The sequence below is a fragment of the Somniosus microcephalus genome, chromosome 5 (genome assembly GCF_052327205.1).
Source record: "Somniosus microcephalus isolate GS21.2 chromosome 5, FLI_Smic_1.0, whole genome shotgun sequence".
In the NCBI taxonomy this organism is placed as follows: domain Eukaryota; kingdom Metazoa; phylum Chordata; class Chondrichthyes; order Squaliformes; family Somniosidae; genus Somniosus; species Somniosus microcephalus.
Window position 1 is genome coordinate 137,509,988 of NC_140991.1, and position 23,749 is coordinate 137,533,736.

General features: G+C 47.4%; 1 protein-coding gene across 1 annotated transcript in view; it reads left to right on the top strand.

The window, feature by feature from the left end:
• Positions 1-23,749, top strand: part of LOC147117352 (putative acyl-CoA dehydrogenase 6) — a 119,470-nt gene that overhangs the window by 66,007 nt on the left and 29,714 nt on the right. The window lies entirely within an intron of this gene.

The following is a 23,749-nucleotide window of genomic DNA, read 5'->3' on the forward strand; positions in this document are numbered from 1 at the left end:
AAATGTAATTATAAATATTCCATTCAATTGAAATTATTCATATGCTCACAAATAATCAAGTGAAAATGATTAATCATATAATGAACAGGTTGCCAGTAAACGGTTTGGAGCCTTCGGGCTGGATTTTCCTGACCATGGGCCCAGAGGTGTAGGCCTTCTACCCGTTGCCCCGACACTGCCACAGTTTCCTGAGACAGGGTCATTATGTATTCATCGTAGTCTCCCAGCAGAATTTCCATTAGCAATTGGGCCTGATGATCTTTTCTTGCTCTTCCTCTTGTATGTTCATATGTTAGAGGAAGTTGAGGATGGAAACACTGCATTATAATACCTCCCTATCAATTTCAGTTTTCTGTAAGCACCATTTACATTTTGCTGTTGAATTAATTGAAAATGCCGTGATTTTATTCTCAACAGAATGAAGGGACCCTAATGTTATACTATTAGGGAGAGGCATTGAGTAAACGCCAGGCACTTGCCCGCAGGTAGCGAGGGAAAGTTGCCAGACAAACCACCCAAGTCTCCCGTCCACTTGTATACTTTCTGGCAATTAGTTCTAGAGTAACTTAGGAAGAAGCTTGGGATCATGTTACCTGCTCACATGGCAGGCAAGTGTTGCAGGAAACCTCAGGAACAGGAAAATAGCTAATTTTTTAAAGAAGTAATAAAAATAATGAAAATGGCAATAAGTTGAAAGCTTTGGCATGATCAGTTTCTTTCTAATAACATAAACAAGAAATTGACTATGATTCAATTTAAAGTACACTTACTACAAGGTAGAGATAGAAAACCATGGGGGAAAAATTCAGTTGGTAGCGCCACCCGTTAGCACCTTAAGAGGGTGCTAAGTGGGGCGCAAACCAACTAGCGCCCAGGCGTGGCGATATCTGCGCCTCTCGCGAAATTGACCGGACATTTTGCGGCGGCACTAAACAATACCGCCCGATCTCCTGCGCACGCAGATCTTGATGTCATTCGAGAGTGCAACGCCCTTGGGGCACCCCGGACTGGAAATTCAATGGCGCCCCCCTCCTTTCCGCCTGGCGCTACCAGCGACAGGTTGACTGGAACACTTCCCAGTCGCTGTGGGGCTGGGGGGGCGCTATTTAAAGGGGGCCTCTTCCTGGCTTTTGTGTGGTAGCCATTTTTGCACCACTTGTTCTGAGAGAGAGAGATTTGGAGAGAGACAAAGAGAGAAAGAGAGACTTCTGCATTGAGTCAACGCTGTCTGAGGTAGTTTTGGCTTCTGACCATAACTTTGCAGGTACTTTGCTTTTTGACCTTCATAAATTTGATTGCCCAGATACTATGGGGGCTGCAATGAATGGGAACGTCTTCCTTCTCCATCACATTCGGAGGACACAGAGAGAGAGAGCGGCAATCATGGCCAGATGGAGGAGGGCCAACAGGCCTCGGTACAGGAGACCTTACCCTCCCAGGGTTTTTCGCCAACAGTTCTCCTACATTAATATGTCTGAGGAGCAGTGTTTGCGAAGGCTGCGATTCAGCAAGGAGGTGGTCACTGAGCTCTGCCACCTGCTTCAGCCAGATCTGCAGCCTCAACTGAGGAGCAGGACGTCTCTGTCAGTGGCAGTAAAGATAACAGTGGCTCTCAACTTTTATGCCACCGGCTCATTTCAATCAGCTACTGGGGACATCACCAATATCTCCCAGTTCGTGGTGCATTGCTGCATCCGTCAGGTAACAATTGCCTTCTTTAAAAGGAGACGAGAGTACATCTCTTTCCCCATGACCCCGGACAAGCAGAAAGAACGTGCAATGGGCTTTGCGATGATAGCGGGCTTCCCCATGGTGCAGGGCGCCATTGACTGCATGCATGTGGCTTTGCGGACGCCGCAAGAGAATGCCGAGGATTTCCGCAACCGAAAGAGCCTCCATTCCTTAAACGTCCAGTTGGTCTGTGACCACAGACAGCTGATACTCGCTGTCAATGCCCACTTTCCAGGCAGCAGGCACGATGCCTTCATCCTGCGCCAGACTTCTGTGGCAGACCTTTTCCAGGCACCGCATCACCCAGGAGGTTGGCTTCTCGGGGACAAGGGATATCCTCTGTGCACCTGGCTGATGACACCGCTGCATTCGCCCAGCATCCCTGCTGAGCTACGATACAATGAGAGCCATCAAGCTACCAGGAACATCGTTGAGCACACAATTGGCGTGCTCAAGCAACGGTTCCACTGTCTGGACCAATCTGGAGGAGCCCTGCAGTACTCGCCTGAGCGAGTCTCCCACTTCGTTGTTGTGTGCTGCATGCTGCATAACCTTGCAATCCTCAGGACCCATCCAATGCCACCAGAGGAGCACCAGCAGAGGAGGAGGAAGATGAGGAGGATGATCATCAGCAGCACCAAGGCGGTAGGGAGGCACAAAGTGGAAGGGCCGTCCGTCAAAGGCTCATAGTAAGTCGCTTCTAGGCCCCCTCTGAGGGAATAGCTTCTGCCATTCAAACAACCTGAATGAAACCATCCCGCAACCCCTAAGCCGGCCAAGGCAACAATGAGTGCAAAGACCAAACATGTACATTTTGAATACAGACACTTCTTTATTTCACAAACTCTGTGTGTCTCATTTCCGCATGACAAAGTAATAGAAAGAAACACAAAAAAAAGCAGTCATTCACATAACTGGCTCTCACAACCTGGAGACAATGTCCAAAACAGTAAAAAAAAAAATTAAAAAAAAATTTGACCACGGACCTCGGCCTTCAATAAAACAATGAAAAACATTTTGCCACACCTCCTACTTTTTGCCCTTCGAGGGTGATCTGCTTCCCTTGTGAAATTCCCCCCTTCCCACCCTGCAGCTCCTCTGTAATGGGACCCCAGTGGCTGGAGCAAGGCTGGGGGAAGGCTACTGAGTGTCAGAAACTGAGACTGCAGATGCCCTTGAGGGACGGCCTGGACCAGCTCTGGGCCTGGAGGGCCCGGCTGCTGACTGCACCAACTCTGCATGGGTGGCAGCAGTCTGTCCTACAGGTGGTGGCAACTGCAGTGGAGAAGTGCCAGTGGTGGCAGCAGGAATGCTGCCATCTTGAGAGAGGAGACAGCAACTCCCTGCTCGACCGACATACTGGCACTCCCATGGGGCAGCACTTCAGCATCCGAAGCAGTCTGATGGAGCACAGATTGCTGGCCTGCTGCGGCGCGGTGAGAGCCCCGGGGAACTCTGCCCGATCCAGCGAGGGTGGCAGCAGTCAGTGCTCGTGTGGCCTCAATCTGCGTCTGCATGAGACCAGCCACTGACTGCATTGCAGCACTTAGCATTTGCGTGGCAGCCGCCTGTGCTACAGCGAAGTGCTCCACACTCCTTGCCAGTGATTCAATGGATTCGGGAATCCTTGCCACTGCAGCCATGAGCTCAGTGTGCCTTTGCTCCGCCTGGGCGCTCATTTCAGCGAGAACCCGCTCCTCATCTGCGTCCAGTGCAGCAGGACTCGAGGCCATACTCTCCCTCCGGGGAGAAGGCCCCCGAGCTTCCCTACCCCCCTCGCATTGCTGCAGCCCGCTGGGTCCTGGAGCTTCACCCTCATCAGACCATTCCCCCCTGCTCCCCTCCAGGGAAGGCGTCTCCCCAGTATGGGCATGGGCTGCCTCGGTAGAGGGTGGCGCTGATGGTCTGGCTTCCTCTTCCTCCTCGCCTTCAGCTTCACTCTCACTGGCAGCTTGAGGGCCCGTCTCCTCACCTGGTGAATCACCATCTGAAAGCAGGGAGGTACAAGAGTGGCTTTAGCGTGAGGACAGGGTGGCAGCAAGGGAGGCATGAGTGCAGCGATTTAGTGATTTGGATTGAAAGTGTCAAAGGCTGCTGTTGTGAGGAACAAGTGGAAGGAGAGAGGACCAAAAGGTGATGACCTTACCATTGCTGTCCAGAACGGGGTCGACGACTCCAGTGGTGACGGGACCAATCACCCGGCTTGCCACAATCCTGTGGACGCGCTCCTCAAGATCGCTGAGGGCTTGAAGGTGAGGCCGCCCTCCACCAGTCCGTTGCTGCTGTCTCCTATTATGAGACAGCTTGGCCTGCAAGAAAAAGGACGGCGTCTGAGTAAATATGCAGCCATGATCTTGCCTGAAATGCCTCCCATGGTTGAATAGCCCTTACTGTATGCAGCCATAATCTTGCCTGAAATGCCTCCCATGGTTGAATAGCCCTTACTGTATGAAAAGTGTGTTTGATGAAAGGGCCATAGGTGTTGGATGAGTGTTGGGCATTGGGGCTGTCAAGACCCTCTGGCCATAAAGTGAGGTTGAGATGGGAGGGATGAAGAGGTTTTGAAAAAAAGGCACTCACCCTGACGACCCGAGTGAGGTCGTTGAACTTTTTCCTACATTGCACATGGGTCCTAGGCACCATGCTGCTTGAGGACACTCTCTGAGCCACCTCCCTCCACACTCTTCTGTACTCGCGTGGCAAAGACCTCCTGCCACTCTCTGGGTACAGAATGGACCTTCTGTGCTCCACCCCGCGAACCAGAGCTTCCAAAGCCCGCTTGCAGAAGTGCTGTGCTCGCTCCCTGGCTCTTTCCATAGTGTCTGGCTGCTAGATTTAGCCACAGCTCTGCCCAGGCCGAGATTCAAGGCTCCAGTGAGCAGGTTGTGGCTGCAGAGCAAGATTGACCCTCCCCTTTAAGAACTGACTGGTGCCAGTGTGTCTTGTGTTCAATCGCTAACTGACAGCACCTGCGCTGCGCCCGCCCTCTGAGGTAGCGCCTCGCTCCTCGGCCTTAGCGCCTTAAGAGAGTTGTGTAGTGCCTGATTTAGCGCTCCAATCACCTCCAAGGGCGATAAAAGCCAATTTTGCTGTCAGAGGCGATAATTAGCGCTAGGCGCTAAACTTTGAGCACCGCCAGTAATGGCGCCCCATATGGGGCGATACCGAATTTTTCCCCCCCATGAATCTTGGAAATCCAAAGTAAAAGCAAAATGAAGGAAAAGCACAATGGGTCAAAAGGCATCTGACAAAGAAAGGCAGGCAGGGTTGATGTTTACTTATGTTTTTAATATCTCAATTCTAGAGTGTATTCCTTATATAAATATTGTTGTTTTCACTTGTGGTAAACCACTTTTATCGTTACACTATAGTTATCACTGTTGTATTGTTATCACCGTTATCACTGTTGTATCACGATACGAGGTCGCCTCTTGTCGCGCTGTTATACCTGGGCTGACCACCTCCGACTCCGCCCATGGCTCCACCTACCTGCCCAGGTATAAAGGTAGTCGACTGGCTGGTATTCCTCCTTGTTGGACCCGATCACCCACGAGGGTGGGCTCTGTTATTTAGTCAATAAAAACCTTTAGTTACGTTCCTAACTCGTCGCTTTTTATTGGACGAATTGATAGGTATATCAATTTTATTGACTAAATTTTAAAGATGTCTACTACTGGCCAGCCAGAAGCCCTCCCAGAAGCACAGCCACACCAGCCGGCTTGGCTGCAAGCCCTCAAACCACCGTACCTGGATCTAAACCCACAGGCAGCAAACGCAGCCCTCAACTTCAAACACTGGCTGGACTGCTTCGAATCCTACCTGGAAGAATCCGGCGCCCCGCAGAGATCCAAACTAAGACTTCTGAACGCCCAAGCGAGCCCGAGAGTATACGCACTCATACAGGACACGACTACGTACGAGGCCGCTATCAACCTACTGAAACAGCAGTACCGCAGCCCGGTAAATTACATGTACACCAGGCACCTCCTAAGATCCCGCCCGCAACAGCCAGGAGAGTCTGTAGCTGAATTTTTACGGGCGCTAAGAGCACTCGGCAGGAACTGTGACTTTAAAGCGGTGACGGCTGTTGAAAATACGGAAGATAATATCCGCGATGCCTTTGTGAAAGGCCTACGGTCCGACTACTCACGGCAAAGACTGCTTGAAGCTAAAGACCTCGACCTGGACAAAGCTGAAGCCCTCGCTCTCTCCCTGGAGGTGGCCCATCAGGACCAGGAGGCGTTTTCCAGGTACTGCTCGCGACCCTGGGACTCGGGCCCGACCCCTACCGCAATACCCTTCGCAGCGCCGCCCCCGGGACCTACCTCAGCGTCGGCGTCCCGGACCCGACCGGGCCCGCCACCCCCGGTACCGGCTCCGACATCGGGCACCCGCGATCGGGCCGCCGGCTGCTTCTTTTGCGGCCAGGAGAAGCACCCGAGGTCGCGCTGCCCAGCCAGGAACTCTACCTGCACAACCTGCAGGAAGAAAGGCCATTTCTCTAAGGCCTGCAGGAGCGGATCTTCAGAGGCCAGCAGTGCCTCATGCGAACTGTGGGGGCGGCCATCTTCTTTCACGGCAACTGAGGCCAGTATCCCCACACGTGAGTCATGGGGGCGGCCATCTTTGATCAAGGCAACCGACCCCAATAGTGCCTCATGTGAGTTATGGGGGCAGCCATCTTCTCCGCCATTTTGTCCTACCTCGTGGGAGACGCCATTTTACCCACCACGCCCGACTGCCACCGGGCCCCCGGACCCGACGACCGCCTCGCCCGCAGACGACAACGACTCGCTTACCTACACGCTAGCCTCCGTCACTCTGGATCAAGCCCGCCCACACCACCTGTCCAAGTCGATGATGGACATCAAAGTAAACGGCCACGCCACGACCTGCCTGTTCGACAGCGGAAGCACGGAGAGCTTCATCCACCCAGACACGGTGAGCCACTACTCCCTCCCTGTCCTGCCAACGCGCAACCGAATCTCGATGGCATCGAGGTCCCACGCCACGGACATTAGCGGCTACTGTGCTGTGACCTTGTCGGTTAAGGGTACAGAGTATAAAAACTTTAAACTCCTCGTCCTCCCCCAGCTCTGCGCTGCCGTCCTACTAGGGCTGGACTTCCAATCCCACCTCCAAAGTGTAACCCTAGCATACGGTGGACCCCTCCCCCCACTCACAGTCGACAACCAGCGAAGGTTAAACCGCCCACCGCGTAACACCTGCAGCCTATCCACCCTCAAGGTGCCGCCACCTTCCCTGTTCGCTAACCTCACCCCCGACTGCAAACCCGTCGCTACCAAGAGCAGGCGGTACAGCGCTGGGGACAGAGCTTTCATTAGCTCTGAGGTGCAGCGTCTCCTGAAGGAGGGCATCATCGAGGGGAGCAACAGCCCCTGGCGTGCCCAGGTCGTGGTCGTTAAGACCGGCGATAAAAATCGCCTGGTCATCGACTACAGCCAGACCATAAACAGATACACCCAGCTGGACGCATACCCCCTTCCCCGCATATCTGACATGGTCAATCAGATTGCACAATACCGCGTATTCTCGACCATCGACCTTAAGTCGGCCTACCACCAACTCCCTATCCACCCCGAGGACCGCCAGTACACCGCCTTCGAGGCGAATGGGCGCCTATACCACTTCCTTAGGGTCCCCTTCGGTGTCACCAACGGGGTCTCGGTCTTCCAAAGGGAGATGGACCGGATGGTTGACCAGAACGGACTGCAGGCCACATTCCCCTACCTAGATAACGTCACCATCTGCGGCCGCGACCGGCAGGACCACGACGTGAATCTGGAGAAATTCCTCCGTACAGCCCAACGGCTGAACCTCACCTACAATAAGGAGAAATGTGTGTTTAACACCTCGCGCCTTGCCATCCTTGGCTGTGTAGTAGAGAACGGACTCATCGGCCCCGACCCCGAAAGAATGCGCCCCCTCATGGAGCTACCCCTCCCCCACTGCCCTAAGGCACTTAAGAGAACCCTGGGGCTCTTCGCCTACTATGCCCAATGGGTGCCCAATTATGCGGACAAAGCCAGACCCCTCATGAAGTCCACATCCTTCCCCCTTACGGAGGAAGCGTGCGCAGCCTTCTCCCTCATTAAGGGAGACATTGCCAAGGCCACTATGCACGCAGTGGATGAGTCCATCCCCTTCCAAGTCGAGAGCGATGCATCCGACTTCGCCCTAGCCGCCACCCTTAACCAGGAGGGGAGACCGGTGGCCTTCTTCTCAAGGACCCTACAGGGCCCTGAGATCCGACACTCGTCGGTCGAGAAGGAGGCCCAGGCGATTGTGGAGGCGGTACGACGCTGGAGGCACTACCTGGCAGGCAAACGATTTACCCTCCTTACCGACCAACGTTCGGTCGCTTTTATGTTTAATAACAAGCTGAGGGGCAAAATCAAGAATGACAAGATCTTGAGGTGGAGAATCGAGCTCTCCACCTACGATTATGATATCTTGTACCGGCCAGGTAAGCTGAACGAACCCCCCGATGCTCTGTCACGAATTACATGCGCCAGCGCGCAAAGTGATAGACTTCAGACCCTCCACAACGACCTCTGCCACCCCGGGGTCACCAGACTTTACCACTTCATTAAGGCCCGCAACCTGCCCTACTCCATCGAGGAGGTCAGGACCATAACCAGGAACTGCCAGACCTGCGCCGAGTGCAAACCGCACTTCTTTAGGCCGGACAGAGCAAGCCTGATCAAGGCCACCCGCCCCTTCGAGCGCCTGAGCATCGACTTTAAGGGGCCCCTCCCGTCCTCTGACCGTAATGTGTACTTCCTCAACATTGTTGATGAGTACTCCCGTTTCCCCTTTGCCTTCCCCTGCCCAGACATGACCAGTACCACGGTCATTAAATGCCTGAACGACCTCTTCGCCTTGTTCGGGTTCCCAAACTATATACATAGTGACCGGGGCTCCTCTTTCATGAGCGAGGAACTCCGTCAGTTCCTACTAGCGAGAGGTATTGCAGCAAGTAGGACCACCAGCTACAACCCCCAAGGGAACGGCCAGGTGGAAAGAGAGAACGCGACGGTATGGAAGGCCGTCCTCTTAGCCTTAAAGTCTAAGGGCCTCCCAACCTCCCGCTGGCAGGAAGTCCTCCCGACAGCGCTGCACTCCATCCGGTCACTACTTTGCACTGCCGTTAACGCCACCCCCCATGAACGAATGTTTGTTTTCCCCAGGAAGTCGACTACGGGAACCACTCTACCAACCTGGCTGACCTCTCCGGGGCCCGTCTTGCTGCGAAAGCACGTGAGGGCCCATAAAACAGACCCCCTGGTCGAAAGGGTGAACCTCCTGCACGCCAACCCCCAGTACGCCTACGTGGCTTACCCAGACGGGCGGGAGGACACTGTCTCCTTACGAGACCTCGCACCCTCGGGCACTCCGGAGACACCACCTTTACCCCCCCCCCCACCACCCCCCCAATTCCAGCCCAGGTAGACGGCATGCCGGAACCCCACGAGCCTTCGCCGACCACGCAGACACCAGCACTAACACCGGATAATGCAGCACCGCCGCTGCGACGATCGGAGAGGCTTACGAGGCCTCCGGACAGACTGACATACCAGAACTGGTAGTACACTTCACCCCGCCGGACTCAAATCTAAACAAGGGGTGAATGTGGTAAACCACTTTTATCGTTACACTATAGTTATCACTGTTGTATTGTTATCACCGTTATCACTGTTGTATCACGATACGAGGTCGCCTCTTGTCGCGCTGTTATACCTGGGCTGACCACCTCCGACTCCGCCCATGGCTCCACCTACCTGCCCAGGTATAAAGGTAGTCGACTGGCTGGTATTCCTCCTTGTTGGACCCGATCACCCACGAGGGTGGGCTCTGTTATTTAGTCAATAAAAACCTTTAGTTACGTTCCTAACTCGTCGCTTTTTATTGGACGAATTGATAGGTATATCATCACTATAATAGAGTCCTGTTTTCTAGTTTCATAAAATTTTCTATCCGTTTAAAGGAAGCCACTTTTCGTGAAAAAGCAAATCTTATCACAATATTGTAAAATAGGAATTTAGTTAAAGTAGCTATTCCAAGGACATTTTAAAAAAAAATAGTGGCTATTTCATTTGCGGATGAATGAACTCCAAACTTCTCAATTATTTTACAGTGGTAAAACCAACCAGTGAGCAAGTTAGTGATTAGGGGACAGATGTATCGAGCTGATCTCATTACTGCCATCAACTGTTGCATAAGCCTGGTCTGCCAGTGAATTTACAAACATGAGGGCTTTGGTTCAGTGGTTAATTCATTTTGTCATGCAGTGCAGGTCTATACTAGAGTAAAGGTCAACACACATTCATTCACAATACAGAATAATATTTCAGCTTTGTTTCTGAGCTTCAGACTTCATTTTCTGTTTATATTTTTCAATTTTGCAGTTGTTAACAAAAACCAGCTGCTTCAATTTCTGGATTTAAAACCTGAACTTTCCTGCAGACATCGACAACTAATTCCACTCCTTTGGTTATATGGCATGCAGCCTGAGTACTCAATTGTCATGGTAACCCAGGCCCTAAAGCTTGCAAAAAACACTTATTGCTAAAATGAATGAAATCAAATGATAGCTCTTCCTTTTCGTCAAGTCTTCCAACTAAACTTAATAATGGGCCGGATATTCCAGCCCCCCATGGGTGTGTACGCACCCAAAGGTGCCTCACAAGTGCTGGTTTCAGGCATGCGAAGCGCATGCGCTAAAACCCGGCATTTCTGATCTGTCAAGAATTTTGACAGATCCTCCGCCTGCCTGGGGGGAGAAGGGCCTCTGCAGGTGGAGAGTTCCGCTTTCTGCACAACCTCCGCCCGCTGAAAACCTTTAAAAATCTTACGCCTGGTAAATGCGGCGTAAGGCCTGCTTTTACCAGCATACAAGTTTAAAAAAATTAAAACATAATTTTTTTTCACTCATTTATATAATTTAAAAATACTTTTAAAAAGGTACGTTTATTTTTAGCCCCATAAAAAAAACTTTAATTATTTTTACAAAAAATTTAATTTTTGTTTAAAATATTTAATTTAATGTAATTTTAAATACGTGATTTTAAAAAAATTATTTAATGTTTAACTGTTTTTAAATGTGATCCCCATTCATACTTTTGACAGATCTATGCGTAGAGATCTGTCAAAAATGTGCAGGGGGATTCCCTTCTTTGATTGGTTCCCCATGGCCCACGTGATCCCAGGGATGCTTGCGAACTGCGTGCGCCCCTGGGATACCTGGGCCTCTGCGCGCGCGGACCAGGAGAGGCCCAGGATCGGAAGTCTCGGGACCTACAGAGCCAGCAGATAAGTGCGTAGATTTTTCCCAATCGGAGGCATTCGCACGCAGGAAGCCCCTGATCGGAAAATCCGGCCCAAGGTATTTAATTAATAGGATGCAGTTAATTTTCATAAGAAACACTCAAGAACATAAGAACATAAGAAATAGGAGCAGGAGTCGGCCATTTGGCCCTTTGAGCCTGCTCTGCCATTCACTAAGATCATGGCTGATCTTTTACCTCATCTCCACTTTCCTGCACTATCCCCATATCCCTTGATTCCCTTAATATTCAAAAATCTATCGATCTCTGTCTTGAATGTACTCAACGACTCAGCCTCCACATCCCTCTGGGGTAGAGAATTCCAAAGATTCACCACCCTCTGAGTGAAGAAATTTCTCCTCCTCTCAGCCCTAAATGGCTGACCCTTTATTCTGAGACTGTGACTCCTGATTCTAGACTCCCCAGCCAGGGGAAACATCCTCTCTGCATCTACCTGGTCAAGCCCTGTAAGAATTTTGTATGTTTCAATGAGATCACCTCTCATTCTTCTAAACTCTAGAGGATATAGGCATAGTCTACTCAATCTCTCCTCATAGGACAATCCCCCCATTCCAGGAGCCAGTCTGGTGAACCTTTGTTGCATTCCCTCTATGGCAAGTATCTCTTCTTCAGCAGTCCCTTGGAACCGAGGATGACTTGCTTCCACACCAAAGATGAGTTCTCAGGTGACTGATGAGTCCAATGTGGGACCTACAGTCTCTGTCACAGGTGGGGCAGACGGTGGTTGAAAGAGCGGGTGGGTGGGGTGCTTGGGTTGACGTGCGCACCTTCCGCTGTTTGCGCTTGGCTTGGCTTGGCAAGTATATCCTTAGGTAAGGAGACCAAAACTGTACACAATACTCCAGGTGTGGTCTCACCAGGGCCCTATATAATTGCAGTAAGACGTCTTTACTCTTGTACTCAAATTCTCTTGTAATAAAAGTCAACATACCATATGCTTTCCTAATTGCTTGCTGTACCTGCATGTTAACTTTCAATGATTTGTATACAAGGACACCCAGGTCCCTCTGAACACTAACATTTCCCAATCTCCACCATTTAAAAAATACTCTGCTTTTCTATTTTTGCTACCAAAATGGATAACTTCACATTTTTCCACATTATATTCCATTTGTCATGTTCTTGCCCACTCACTTAGCCTGTCTATATCTCCTTGAAGCCTCCTTGCATCCTCCTCACAACATACATTCCCACCCAGCTTTGTATCATCAGCAAACTTGGATATATTACATTTGGTCCTCTCATCCAAATCATTGATGTAGATTGTGAATAGCTGAGGCCCATTCACTGATCCTTGCGGTACCCCACTAGTTACAGCCTGCCAACCCAAAAATTACCCTTTTATTCCTACTCTCTGTTTTCTCTCTGGTAACCAATCCTTAGTCCCTGTTAGTATATTACCCCCAATCCCATGAGCCCTAATTTTGTTTAATAACCTCTTGTATGGCACCTTATCGAATGCCTTCTGAACAGTACATCATGGAACCAACCAGGGAACAGGCTGTTTTAGATCTTGTTTTGTGTAATGAGACTGGGTTAATTAGTAATCTTATAGTAAAGGATTCTCTAGGGAAGAGTGATCATAATATGCTGGAATTTCACATCGAGTTTGAAAGTGACATTCTTAAGTCCGACATTAGAGTCTTAAACTTAAACAAAGCCAATTACGTAGGTATGAAGGACTAGTTGGCTAAGATAGCTTGGGGAATTAGACTAAAATGTATGGCAGTAGATAAGCAGTGGCAATCATTTAAAGAAATATTTCAAAATTCTCAACGAATATACATTCCATTGAGAAATAAAAATTCCTCGGGAAAAGTGATCCATCTGTGGCTAACTAAAGAAGTTATGGATAGTATTAGCTTAAAAAAAGAGGCTTATAATGTTGCAAAGAATAGCAGTAAGCCTGAGGATTGGGAGAGCTTTAGAAACCAGCAAAGGATGGCCAAAAAATTGATAAATAGAATATATGAGAATAAATTAGCAAGAAATATAAGAACAGATTGTAAGAGCTTCTACAAGTATGGAAAAAGGGAAGAGAGCAGCAAAAGTAAGCGTCGGTCCCTTAGAGGCTGAGATATGAGAAATTATATTGGGGAACAAGGGAATGGCAGAGACTTTAAACAAATATGTTTTATCTGTCTTCACAGAAGAAGACACAAAAAGTATACCAAAAATAGTGGGGAACGAAGGGGCTAATGAGAGAGAGGAACTTAAAGTAATTAATATCAGTAGAGAAAATTACTTGAGAAACTAATGGGACTAAAAGCTGACAAATCCCCTGGACCTGACGGTCTACATCCTAGGGTTCTAAAAGAGGTGGCTGCAGAGATAGTGGATACATTGGTAGTGATCTTCTAAAATTTTGTAGATTCAGGAACGGTCCCAGAGGATTGGAAGGTAGCAAATGTAACACTGCTATTCAAGAAAGGAGGGAGAGAGAAAACAGGGAACTACAGGTCAGTTAGCCTGACATCAAGATGTAACTAGCAGGGTAGATAAAGGGGAACCAGTGGATGTAGTATATTTGGATTTCCAAAAGGCATTTGATAAGGTGCCACATAAAAGGTTGTTGAGCAAGATAAGGGCACATGGGGTTGGGGGTAATGTATTAGCATGGATAAAGGATTGGTTGACAAACAGAGAGTAGGGATGAACGGGTCAGTTTCAGATTGGTGGGTTGTAACCAGTGGGGTGCCGCAAGGATCAGTGCTTGGGACTCAGCCATTTACAATCTATATCAATGACTTAGATGAAGGGACCGAGTGCAATGTATCCAAGTTTGTTGACAGTACAAAGCTAGGTGGAAAAATAAGATGTGAGGAGGATGCAAAGAGCCTGCAAAGGGATATAGACAGGTTAAGTGAGTGGGCAATAAGGTGGCAGATGGAGTATAATGTGAGGTTATTCACTTTAGTAGGAAGACTAGAAAAACAGAACTGGCCATAATTTGCGGCCCCTACGGGCACGTACAGATCATCCGCATTTCAGGGAAAAGGGCATGTGCGGGCGGAGACTTCTGCCGAGCGAATGCCCCTGAAATTCTTACGCCTGAAGGCCTGCTTTTACCAGCGTAAGAGTTTAAAAAAAAAAAAAAAAAAATTTGTCAATCATTTATACATTAAAAAACCTGTATAAGGTAAGTTTATTTTTAGCCCCTTTAAAACATTTTAAATTATTTTTCAAAAAAATAAATTTTTGTTTTAGATAGTTAATTAAATGGCATTTTAATTAATTTTAAATGTGATTTTTTTTAAATGTATTTGTTGTGCAGATGTATTTTCTGGGGTATTCCCATTCATGCTTATAAGATTTCCGTACACATGGAATCCCTATATGCATGAATGGGGATTCCCTTCTTTCATTCATTGGGCCGGCCCACATGATCCCAGGGGCATTTGCGAACCGCGTGTGCCCCTGAGATACATGGAACTTTACCTGTGGGTACCCGGAGAGGCCCAGGACCGCGAGTCTCCGTACCTCCTGGACCACCAGGTACATAAGAACATAGGAAATAGGAGCAGGAGTAGGCCAATTGACCCCTCGAGCCTGCTCCGCCATTCAATAAGATCACGGCTGATCTGATCCTAACCGCCAATCCACTATGACAGGACTATCTCCTGAATCTAACAGAATTAGACACACGAAACAGGAGCAGGATCAGGCTACACGGCCCCTGGGCCCGCTCCGCTACCCACAGGGCCATGACCGATCCGAACCTAGACTCATGTCCAAATTCCTGCCCGCTCCCCGTAACCCTTAATTCCCTTTTCTTCTAGGAAACTGTCTATTTCTGTTTTAAATTTATGTAATGATGTAGCTTCGACAGCTTTTTGGGGCAGCATATTCCATGGACCTACCACCCTCTGAGTGAAGTAGTTCCTCCTCATCTCAGTTTTGAAAGAGCAGCCCCTTATTCTAAGACTATGCCCCCTAGTTCTAGTTTCACCCATCATCGGGAACATCCTCCCCGCATCCACCTGATCCAACCCCTTCACAATCTTATATGTTTCAATAAGATCGCCTCTCATTCTTCTGAACTCCAATGAGTAGAGTCCCAATCTACTCAACCTCTCCTCATATGTCCATCCCCTCATCCCCGGGATTAACCGAGTGAACCTTCTTTGTACTGACTCGAGAGCAAAGTATGTCTTAAGTATGGACACCAAAACTGTATGCAGTATTCCAGGTGCGGTCTCACCAATACCTTGTACAACTGAAGCAATACCTCCCTATTTTTATATTCTATCCCCCTAGCAATGAAAGCCAACATTCCATTGGCCTTCTTAATCACTTGCTGCACCTGCATACTAACCTTTTGAGTTTCGTGCACCAGGACCCCCAGATCCCTTTGTACTTCAGTACTTTCCAGTTTCTTGCCATTAAGATAATAACTTGCTCTACGATTTTTCCTGCCAAAGTGCATAACCTCACACTTTCCAGTATTGCATTCCATCTGCCAAATCTCTGCCCACTTACTTAGCCTGTCTATGTCCCCTTGCAGGTTTTTTATGTCCTCCTCACTCACTACTTTCCCTCCCATCTTAGTATCATCTGCAAACTTTGATATGTTACACTCGGTCCCCTCCAAATCGTTAATATAGATTGTAAAAAGTTGGGGACCCAGCACTGACCCCTGCGGAACACCACTGGTTACTGATTGCCAGTCTGAGAATGAACCATTTATCCCAACTCTCTGCCTTCTGTTAGATAGCCAATCCTCTATCCATGCCAGAATATTACCCCCAATCCCGTGATTTTTTATCTTAAGCAATAATCTTTTGTGTGGCACCTTGTCAAATGCCTTTTGGAAGTCTAAATACACTACGTCCACTGGTTCACCTTTATCCACCCTATATGTTACTTCCTCAAAGAACTCCAGCAAATTTGTCAAACATGACTTCCCCTTCATAAAACCATGCTGACTTTGTCTTATTAAATTATGATTATCCAAATGTCCTGTTACTGTCTCCTTAATAATGGGCTCCAAAATTTTACCTACCACAGATGTTAGGCTAACCGGTCTATAGTTTCCAGCCTTCTGTCTACTGCCCTTTTTAAATAAGGGTGTTACATTAGCAGTTTTCCAGTCTGCCGGGACCTTTGCTGAGTCCAGGGAGTTTTGGAAGATTATTACCAATGCATCCACAATCCCTACCGCCACTTCCCTCAAGATCCTAGGATGTAAGCCATCAGGTCCAGGCGATTTATCCGCCTTGAGTCCCATTATTTTACCGAGTACCACTTCCTTAGTGATTTTGATCGTGTTTATCTCCTCCCCACCTATAGCCCCCTGCTTGTCCAGTGTTGGGATATTCTTGGTGTCCTCTACTGTAAAGACTGATACAAAATATTCATTCAGTGTTTTTGCCATCTCCATATTTCCCACCATTAATTTCCCGGTCTCATCCTCTAAGGGACCAACATTTACTTTAGCCACCCTTTTTCTTTTTATATAACTATAAAAACTCTTACTATCTGTTTATATATTTTTTGCTAATTTACTTTCATAATCTATCTTCCCTTTCTTAATCAATCTTTTTGTTATTTTTTGCTGTCTTTTAAAGTTTTCCCAATCCTCTATCCTCCCACTAGATTTGGCTACCTTATATGCCCTTGTTTTTAGTCGAATACTATCCTTAATTTCTTTACTTAGCCACGGATGGCTGTCTTTTCTTTTACACCCTTTTTTTCTCAGTGGAATATACTTTTTTTGGAAGTTGTAAAATAACTCCTTAAATGTACACCACTGATCATGTATCGTCTTACCCTTTAATCTATTTTCCCAATCCACTTTACTCAATTCCGCTCTCATACCTTCATAGTCTCCTTTATTCAAGCTTAGCACGCTTGTTTGAGATACAACCTCCTCACCCTCTAATTGAATATGGAATTCAACCATGTTATGGTCACTCATTCCAAGGGGATCCTTTACTAGGATATTTTTAATTAATCCTGTCTCATTACACAGGACCAGATCTAAGGTTGCTTGCCCCCTGGTCGGTTCAGTTACATACTGCTCAAGAAACCCATCCCTAATACACTCAATGAACTCATCCTCAAGGCAGCCCTGCCCAATTTAATTTGTCCAATTAATATGATAGTTAAAATCCCCCATAATTATAGATGTTCCCTTATTACAAGCCTCAACTATTTCCTGATTGATACTCCGTCCAACCGAGTTGCGACTGTTCGGAGGCCTATAGACTACGCCCACTAGTGTTTTTTTCCCCTTATTATTCCTTATCTCCACCCAAACTGTTTCATTATCCTGATCTTTTGACCCAATATCATTTCTCTGTATTACAGTGATTCCTTCCTTTATTAACATAGCCACCCCACCTCCCCTTCCTTCCTGCCTGTCCTTCCCGATTGTTAAATAACCTGGTATGTTTAATTCCCAGGCATTGTCACCCTGCATTTTATTTGCGGATTGGAGGAATTTCCCCGCGGGAAGCCTCCGATCGCAAATTCAGGGCCAATATTTTTTAAATGGTGAGCATCTATTAAATGTTGGTGTTCAGAGAGTTAGCATGCAGGTACAGCAAGCAATTAGGAAGGCAAATGACTTGTTGGCCTTGATTGCTAGAGGATTGGAGTACAAGAGTAAGGAAGTCTTGCTACAGTTGTACAGGGCTCTGGTGAGACCACACCTGGAGTACTTTGCACAGTTTTGGTCTCTTTATTTGAGGAAGGATATACTTGCCTTAGAGGCGGTGCAACGAAGGTTCACTAGATTGATCCCTGGGATGAGAGGGTTGTCCTATGAGGAGAGATTGAGTAGATTGGGCCTATACTCTCTGGAGTTTAGAAGAATGAAACATATAAGATTCTGAGGGGGATTGACAGGATAAATGCTGAGAGATTGTTCCCCCTGGCTGGGGAGTCTAGAACTAGGGCACATAGTCTCAGGATAAGGGGCCGGCCTTTTGGCTTGTTAGCTGACATTGTTAACGGTTCTCTGTCCCCCCTCCCTGTCCTCAATAAAACAGCCTTTGACCCCCCTGTCATTGCAAACTACCGCTCCATCTCCAACCTCCCTTTCCTCTGCAAAGTCTTTGAAGGTGTTGTCTCCTCCCAAATCCGTGCCCATCTTTCCCGCGACACCATGTTTGAATCGCTCCAATCAGGTTTCAGCCCCGCCACAGTACCGAAATGGCCCTCATCAAAGTTACAAATGACATCCTTTGTGACTGTGAGAAATGTAAATTATTTCTCCTCACCCGTAACTTGTCTGCAGGCTTTGACACAGTTGACCACTCTATCCTTCTCCAACGCCTCTCCACCATCGTCCAGCTGGGTGGGACTGCACTCGCCTGGTTCCATACTTAGCTATCTAATCGTAGCCAGAGAATCACCTGCAACGGCTTCTGTTCCTGCTCCCGAATCATTACCTCTGGTGTCCCCCAAGGATCTATCCTTGGCCCCCTCCTATTTCTCATCTACATGCTGCCCCTTGGCGACATCATCCGAAAACACAGCGTCAGTTTCCACTTGTACGCTGATGACACCCAGCTTTCCCTCACCACCGTTTCTCTCGACCCCTCCATGGTCTCTAACTTGTCAAACTGCTTGTCCAACATGCAGTTCTGGATGAGCAGAAATTTTCTCCAATTAAATATTGGGAAGACCGAAGCCATTGTTTTCGGTCCCTGACACAAACTCCGTTCCCTAGCCACTGACTCTATCCCTCTCCCCAACATCTGTCTGAGGCTGAACCACACTGTTCGCAACCTTGGTCGGTCTTTCTTTTTTGGTGTCATATTTGACCCTGAAAAGAGCTTCCCACCACATATCCGTGCCATAACTAAGACCACCTAGTTCCATCTCCATAACATCGCCCATGTCCGCCCCTGCCTAAGTTCATCGGCTGCTGAAACCCTCATCCATGCCTTTGTTACCTCTAGACTTGACTATTCCAACGCACCCCTGGCTGGCCTCCCACATTCCACCCTACGTAATCTTGATGTCGTCCAAAACTCGGCTGCCCATGTCCTAACTCGCACCAAGTCCCGTTCACCCAGCACCCCTGTGCTCGCTAATCTACATTGGCTCCCAGTTACACAACACCTCAATTTCAAAATTCTCATCCTCGTTTTCAAATCCCTCCCTGGCCTCGCTCCTCCCTATTTCTGTAATCTCTTCCAGCCCTACAACCTCCCGAGATATTTGTGCTCCTCTAATTCTGCCCTCTTGAGCATCCCTGATTATAATTGTTCAACCATTGGTGGCTGTGCCTTCTGTTGCCTAGGCCCTAAGCTTTGGAATTCTCCGCCTCTCTACCTCTCTTTCCTTCTTTAAGACGCACCTTAAAACCTACCTCTTTGACCAAGCTTTGGTCATCTGCCCTAAATTCTCCTTATGTGGCTTGGTGACAAATTTTGTGTCTTATAATACTCCTGTAAAGCACCTTGAGACATTTTACTACGTTAAAGGCGCTATATAAATACAAGTTGTTGTTATTGTTCAGACTGAGATGAGGAGGAATTTCTTCATTCAGAGGGTTGTAAACCTTTGGAATTCTCTGCCCAAAGTGCTGTGGATGCTCAGTCGTTGAGTATATTCAACGCTGAGATAGATAGATTTTTGGACTCCAGAGGAATCAAGGAATATGGGGATAGGGCAGGAAAGTGGAGTGGAAGTCGAAGATCAACCATGATTTTATTAAAGAGCGAAGCAGACTCGAGTGGCTGTATGGCCTCCTTCTGCTCCTAATTCGTATGTCCTTATTCTGTCTCAAAGAAAAAAAAGAGTTGCATTTATATAGCGCCTTTCACACCCTCGGGATGTCACAAGGTGCTTTAGAGCCAATTAATTACTTTTGAAGTGTAACCACTGTTGTAATGTAGGGAAACGCGGCTGCCAGTTTGCACCCAGAAAGGTCCCACAAACAGCAATATGATAATGACCAGATAATATGTTTTTAGTGATCTTGCTTGAAGGATAAATATTGGCTAGGACACCAGGGAGAAGTCCCCTGCTCTTCTTCGAATAGTGCCATGGGATCTTTTACGTCCACCTGATAGGTACAGATTTGATATGCTAGCATCAGTCTTGTAGTTTTATCTGAAGAGAGTCCCAACTTTCAAAGTTTAGAGTGAATTGGAAGGAGCTCTGTTGACACTTGGATGTGGGAAGTGAGCTTCAAAGAGCTAACATCATGGTAGGATGTGGGGGTTGGTGAAGTAGGTAATCCACGTGAGCCACACACTGATGTTGAAGCTATATATCTTGGAAACCGCATAGTGCTGTTCCTATTAATTAAAGGCAAAGAATGATGTCTTCTTCCTGAGGGCACACTAGGTCGTCGTGGCACTTAGGTGGTATGTCATGTACCTTTGCAGCCCATGTCAGGTTATTACCTTTCTTCTGCCATTACAGGGGACTTGTTGAGGTTATGGAACTGCCACTGACTCCCACTGTCACCTCCTTCCACATCACACAGGCAGCTCCATTGACAGGTTTCCTACCTCCAGAACCAAGAATGCCATTGTATCTCTGCCTTATTTTACCCATTGGTACATCCAAATTGCACCCTGTGAAGTTTAAGGCCCCATAGTCCTTTTGGACTCTTTTCAATTGTCCGAAGCTGACACTGTATTGGTAACAGTGGTGGTTTTTATTTGATACAAGTAAGACTTAATACATTACAATATTTGAACAGCAGTTTGCAAGGTACAGTTGAGAATTATATTACCCCGGTGTTTCTTGGGTAGAATTTTTTTTTTTATAACACTCCTGTGAAGTGCCTTGGTGAGACCGCACCTTGAATATTGTGTGCAGTTTTGGTAGCCTTTTCTGAGGAAGGATGTTCTTGCCATGGAGGGAGTGCAGCGAAGATTCACCAGACTGGTACCTGGGATGGCAGGAATGACGTATGAGGAGAGATTGGGCTTGTATTCGCTAGAGTTTAGAAGAATGAGAGGGGATCTCATTGAAACTTATAAAATTCTAACAGGACTAGACAGACTAGATACAGGAAGAACGTTCCCGATGGCCGGGGAGTCCAGAACCAGGGGTCACACACAGTCTAAGGATAAGGGGTAAGCCATTTAGGACAGAAATGAGGAGGAATTTCTTCACCCAGAGAGTGGTGAACCTATGGAATTCTCTACCACAGAAGGCAGTTGAGGCCAATTCGTTAAATATATTCAAGAAGGAGTTAGATATATTTCTTAAGGCTAAAGGGATATGGGGAGAAGGCAGGGACAGGGTACTGGATTTGGATGATCAGCCATGATCTCATTGAATGGCGGAGCAGGCTCGAGGGGCCGAATGGCCTACTCCTGCTCCTATCTTCTATGTTTCTAAGGTGCTATATAAATAAAAGTTGTTGTTGTGACGTCCTGTTCCACGTTCCCTCTATAGTTCGTCCGCGTTCACCTTCTAGGCGCTCAATGTTGAATCTTCTACACTGAGAGTGGTCCCAAACTCCGGGTTATTATATACCCCAAAAACAGGAACTTATAGCAGATTTCATCCAATCACATTTTCTCCCACACGCCCCCAACCTACCCAATCATATTGACGATATGTGCGTGTCCAGGCACAGACGTTGCTTGGGCCCCTCTTATCTCTGTCTTCAGTCTCAACACAAGCTTCTATTGTCTCTGGGTTAATGGCCCATCCTGCAGACCTTGAAACTAACGGCCTTACTGACTGAAATCAAGTCTCAAAACATTGTCCTCTTTACTAATTTAATTAGAAGAATGAATATAACCTTGGCCTATCAAAGCTAAGAAATTAAGTGTTGTCTACCAAGGCCCAAAATTATAAACTAATTAAAGATGTTGTAGATTGGACAAAGGAATAAACAGAAAACTTGTTTGGCTTCTTCAGTCTATTATCAATTATAGCACTTTAAGGTGAATCCGCTGTTCCAGGCAAGGCTGCAATTTTAAATTATTTTGGACCGGTTCCTGTAATGTTATCTTATATCTTAGTATTAAGAGGCTTACGAGTAGATATCGTTGAGTACTCTTTATTAGGTCTTGAGTCAGTGCCAGCTCGTGCAGTACCGCCGCATGGCCAAGATGACTTCCTATTTATACGACTGCTGTCAAGCAGCTGTCTTTACTACAGCTACCGTAAAGCAGTTGTCTTTACTACAGCTACAGTTATCTGTACATCTTTCCCCCTCAACGATGACATAAACAGTAAACACCATAACATAACATAACACATAGAACACATATTAACAACATATAAAAACAGTCAGTGTAACTACTATTAATTACTATTAACAACATGTAAAAACTGTCAGTGTAACTATACCTTGCAATAACTGCCGGTACATATAAACACTACCCACACCCAGAAGTCCATTAGCTGTTTACAGTCTTTCCCTTGTCTACAGGTCGACTCTAACGACAGGCTTTCTGGTGCGCTGTGACCTGCGTAGTTGAGTGGGTATTTGCTGGGCCAACCCAGTTGTGTCCATTACATTCATGTCTGTACCACACTCGTCACTCTGTCGGATTTCCATCATCAGCTCATCCTCTCTGTCCCCCTGCGGCTGATAGGTCTCAGTGGTTTTCAGTAGGTGCCTCCTGTTTCTGCGATGCACATTGCCATTTTCTGTCATGACACTGTATGACCTGGGGGGCGACCTGTTGTAGAACGGTGGCTCTTTGATTCCATGACCCAGGCCCTTCAATGCGAACTACACCCTTCTCCTGTAGAGGCACTAGTGCAGTGGCTGTGCGGTCATGGAGCGTTTTTTGTTTCCGCTGAAGTTTCCAGGCCTTGTCTGCCCATACCTCATCTCTGTGATCAGGTGTGACATGCCTGGGAAGTCGAGTACGGATTTTGCGACCCAGTAAGAGCTCAGCTGGAGACTTGCCATTTTCCAGCGGGGCCGCCCTGTACGACATCGTGGCCAGATATGGGTCAGTGTTGCTGTGTGCTGCTTTCTTTAATAGTCTTTTCACAATCTGTACCCCCTTCTCCGCTTTTCCATTGGCTTGAGGGTAGAGCGGGCTGGAGGTTACATGCTTAAACTCATACTCTGTAGCAAACGACTGAAACTCATGACTGGCATAGGGAGAGCCATTATCAGAGACCAGAGTTAGAGGGATGCCCTGCCTGGAAAAGATTGACTTCAGGTGAGTTATCACAGCTCTTGACGTGGTGCTGGGTAGGAGAGCAATCTCAGGATAATTAGAGTAATAATCAATAACTAACAAATAGTCTTTTCCTTCGTAGTGAAAAATATCAGTTCCTACCTTTTCCCAAGGTTGTGATGGGAGCTCTGTGGTAATGAGGGGCTTTTAGTTTGCTTGTAGTGATACTCCTGACATGTAGCACACTCACTGATCATCTGGTCAATATCAGAGTTCATGTTTGGCCAGTAGAGTGCCTCACGTGCTCTCCTTTTTGACTTTTCCACACCCAGGTGCCCTTCATGTATCCTGTTAAGCATTTCTCGCCGCATAGAGATGGGCACTACAATCCTGTCACACTTAAGCAGTAGTCCATTGACCACAGAAAGCTCAGACTGAATATGATGATATTGTTTACATGACCCTTTCTTCCAACCCTCTTGAAGATTTCTCATCACTTTCCTCAGAACAGGGTCCTTTGATGTCTCTGTGGCTATCTTTGATAGTTGTTCCTGTGAGGCGGACAATGCTGCATAGACCATATTCGCA